The following is a 4632-nucleotide window of genomic DNA, read 5'->3' as shown; positions in this document are numbered from 1 at the left end:
ACATGAAAGCACACCTCTCATATCTCAAATTTAAGATTTGGAACCCTCCTCTTTGCAACTTCTCTTAGGCTACATTTAACATTCCTTATTTTAAGAACTGAACTCCTTATTTTGCCGTTAAAAATTCATTGTTCATAAGGGCATTTTAACTGCAAAAAGGATATAATTAAGTCCTTAAAATAATGAATGTCAAATGCAGCCTTAGCCTCTCCAACCTCCCTTTTACGATATCATCTCCCTCCCATCCAAATTCTAGAACCAACAAAATGCAGTGGCATGATCCCTTGCCAAAGGGTATGTACACGGTCCCTCCAGGGGTTTGGTCCAACTCCTTTCCTCCCCTTGGTTCAACTCGCCATTCTCCTTGAACCTTCGATTTTAGATCATTAGAGTGATGAATCCCACATTGCCTACATTTAGTACCTTTGATGCCATGCTTGCACTTAGAATCCCACCTTTGCCTCTTTTGTCCTTGTGATGGGGGTTTAACATGGCTATCGTAGCGCAGACTAGGACAAGGGGTATTGTGGTTGGTCTCGCGCCAAAGGGGGATTACAAACTAGTGACCATGGGATTCCGAAGTAAATTGGGTTTGAGAGTCTAATGCCATTAGTATCTATCCATCAAAGGTCTGTAGTGATGGTTGTAGAATCGGCGTAAAGAGCATATCCCAATTTTTTTATGATGGAGAGTCCTGCATTGTCCATTGTCCATTGTCCGTGTCCCTTTGTGAAAATAAAAAATCCATAATTGTCCATCCAAAGTGGTTAGTGATGTCTGATCTCCTAATTATACCTGTTTATAGGCTAGGCTGGGCCGGGCTTTCACTTGTTATCAACACAATATATTCAAGCTCGAGCCTAAATTCTAATGTAAATTTTCTTTTGACACCAATCCAGAACTAGAATATACATTGCATCAGTCGGTGATATATATATATATATATATATAGATAGATAGATAGATAGATAGATAGATAGATAAAAGAGAGAGAGAGAGAGAGCTGATGGACTTGTAATTGGGAATGAGGGATGACAGTATATTAAGGTTAGGAAAAAACATACGGTATATTATTATATTTTTTAATAATGTATGTATATTATTAATATTTTTAATATATAAAATATCGGCGGGCTGGGCTGTTTTTTTTTTTTTTTGTGAAATCCCAAGCCCAACCCGAAATTAAATTAGGCTTAGATAATGAGGCCGAACCTGAACCCACGGGCCTAATAACATGTCCAAGCCAAATCGAGACTGGGCCAAACTGTCGAATTACCCGGGCCATGAATAAGTCTACTCCTAACCATTGATTTTCATCAAAAGCAGCCGGTGGTGACTAGTGATTCTCATTAGAAGTAACCGACATGATGATTGTCGTCGTAAGCACAAGGTGGCAACTAGCTTTGCATTTTCTATCCAAATGAGGTGACGAACAAACTCATTGGCAGTTCCATCTTTTTTTTTTTTTAAATGTTTCCTCTTCTATTCGTCCTTTTTCTACCCTCTTCTTTTCTCCTTTCTTTCTACCTATGACCTAGACAGGCGGCAAATCAATTATTAGGTTGGCCACCTCCTTCTTTCTTTATCCTCTTCCTTTCTTTACTCTTTCTCCTATTGCCTTACCATTCTCTATCCTCTTCTTTCATTTCTTCTTTATCCTATTACAACCCGTGTTCTTCTACTTTGGTTCCCAAAACTCTTCTTGTACTTCAGTTAATCCTGGTTCAACTCTAGATTTTTAACATATTTTATTTTGATTACTACTGGCAGATGGGCCCCTGCTTCATAGGGCGGATGAATAAACCATTTATTAGAACGACAAGTGATAAAAAAAGTAAAGTTTGTTTTATCTTATTTGTAAATTTTGATGCTCACATAATATAAAAATCAAATTGATGCCAAAAACTTGGGTTGGATCGGGCCGGTTTAATCGATTTGACATTTAATGTGAATACCCCTAGTGTCATTTGATTTTTTTATCAACCATCCAAATATTGATAGAAAATTAACGGTCCCAAATCACTACATCTTCTATTTAAAAAAAGTTGGGGTCACCAGAATGTCCACTGATACATGATCCCAAATTTCTTGAATAGAAGAGATAAGCAAGGATTTGGGGCTATTAATTTTTTTGTCAATATTTAAATGGTTTATAAAGAAAATTAGATGACATTTGAAGGGCAATTGTGTCTTTTTCAAATGCCACTTAATGGCTGGTTAATCGATGGTTAACGGTAGGTATTGAATTGACACGTTTTGAAAATTCAAATATTGAATTGTCGCATTTTAAAGTTTGGGGACTAAAGTGTCACTAGGTGTAAAGTACATGGTACTAATCAGGAATTTTTCAAAAAAAAAAAAAAAACTGTCCAACTGCTTCATAGAAGTATATAACAAGTTTGCAATACTTATTGTGATCATACCTCACCCAAGTCGAACAATGTCATCATAAGCCAGGAGGGGAATAATATGTGGGGCACAAGATCTTGGTAGTTTTTCGGGGACGACTATGATGGTTTATGCCTATCCCTCTGTTTGCATTTCTCTTCTCATAGTCATTAGTAGGAGTGAGCATAGGATGGTTCGGTTTGGTTTTATGGCATACCAAGTTTTTGAGACCATAACCTATATTGTGAAGGTTGGTTTTAGGGTTTATCCACGAAACCTGTTCTTTATTTATTATTCCCTTTAAAAAATGAAACATGTCTTTTAAAAAATTGATTTTCAACAATGATAATACATAGTTTAACATATATTATCTTTATTGATTAAATTAAATAATTTAATATGTAGATTATAATAATATATTAATATATGGTTAAAAATGTATCATTATACTTACAATCTATAAATATTACTTTTTATATTAGTTATTATACACATTCAAATATTAAAATGAAAATAAATGATCAAATCATTAAGTAACTCAATAAAATGAGACCATGGCTTTTATAACCATGAGCAAGGTTCCAAATATCGACACGGGCCGATATGCCCTGTGTTGGTACATTTTTTTAGTTTTATTTATTTGTTTCGAAATTGGTTTAGAGAGGTCGGTTTAAGGCCTGACTACCCTCTGAACCGGTAGCTGACCTGATACAACCCCATGGAGGGATGTATCGGTAAGCCATCGGCACGATATGTATCGATACTTTGAATCTTGACCATGAGTGTTTGGATTCAAATCTTCACATCCTTCAAAATATTTTAGGATTTATTTAAAGACAAATTTAGTCCAAAGCCGATTTCATCAAAGCCAAGGGCGATTCACCATGTCGGTTCAGTTAGTATAAACCCTGACCCTATAACTGACTTGGATAAGGTCAGTTCCAAGAATCAAAACTACCCTATAACAAATTTGATAGGATTAGTTTAGGCCGATTCGATTCTAGATGGACACTACCCATTTACAGACTCCTAGTCATTAACCCATCTAAAACCACGAAATTTACAGATTTGGCCAAATGCATCAGAATTCAAAAAATAACAAAGGAGATTGGCGGGAGCCGGGAAGAAGACGATGTTTGTTTAAAGGCTGCATCGTGTCTCCCTCCGTTGTATTCATATGCCACAGTGTTTTCCGGCAAATTGGTCCGCGGCCCACGCAATGACGCAACTACGAGTGGGCACTGGGAAGTGGTGGGGCAGTATTATGGAAATTGGGAATTAATCCATATAATCAAATCTGAAAACTCTCAAATCATCCACAAATGATACCAACAACTACGTCCTTCACTGATTTGATTTCTGGGATCCGATTTGGTAAAGACAATCTCTGGATTGTGGCTTATAATCAAACGGTGTATATGTATATATCCCTCAGCGAGGTGCTGAACCAATTATTCGATTTTATATCCTACACTTGCATGATACCGACTACTTCCACGTGGGTGGTGGAAGTGAGACACACCAACGCAATTATTCCCATCCCACGGTTGTCAGAGCCTGGTCGGTCCTACAGTCGAGCTTAAACATTTTTGCACATTTATATGTAGTTTAAAATTTGGAAACCGTTGCATCATAATCACTTCTCGCTACCGTTTTTCAGATTCGGACTGAGAACGAGGGCCACCACCTGGGCTTTTCCGTCAATGGATTAAAATACCATAGATATTTTGGTTAATCATCCAGCATTCCAGCCTCCAGGTGCTTATTGCCTTGACTGACTATGATCTCCACATATTCACTCTTCCCAAAATACCCCCGGTTGGTCCTACTGTGGATATTGGATAATCGCAACGAAGGAGATAAACCTCTTGGATTACCAAAATAACCTGCACATTTCAGATTATTGTCTGTCTTACCCTCTCTCTACATATTCATTGAAATGACAGTTGGAATTTCTGCTATTTATGGTCAACGAAGGAGATAAACTGCCCATCCATATTAAAGACACACTTTCTTCTTCCGTTAGGTCCATGATAACGAACGATTCTTTATTCTTTTTTCTTCTCTCACTATTTAAATATGTATTAACTTTCGTTTTAGTTGAAAAGAAGCCATCAAATGAAGTAATAATAAACAAACAGAAAAAACAGAGTGTGAGGGGAGAGAAGAGAGAGAGAGGAGAGGAGAGAGAAACACAGAAGCTGGACTGGCACACACAAAAAGCGCCCCGTAATGAATAATGAT

This window comes from Nelumbo nucifera, chromosome 2 (genome assembly GCF_055504915.1).
Source record: "Nelumbo nucifera cultivar China Antique chromosome 2, China Antique-T2T, whole genome shotgun sequence".
Taxonomy (NCBI): Eukaryota; Viridiplantae; Streptophyta; class Magnoliopsida; order Proteales; family Nelumbonaceae; genus Nelumbo; species Nelumbo nucifera.
The sequence above is the reverse complement of the archived record's forward strand: the minus strand, read 5'-3'. Positions refer to the sequence as shown.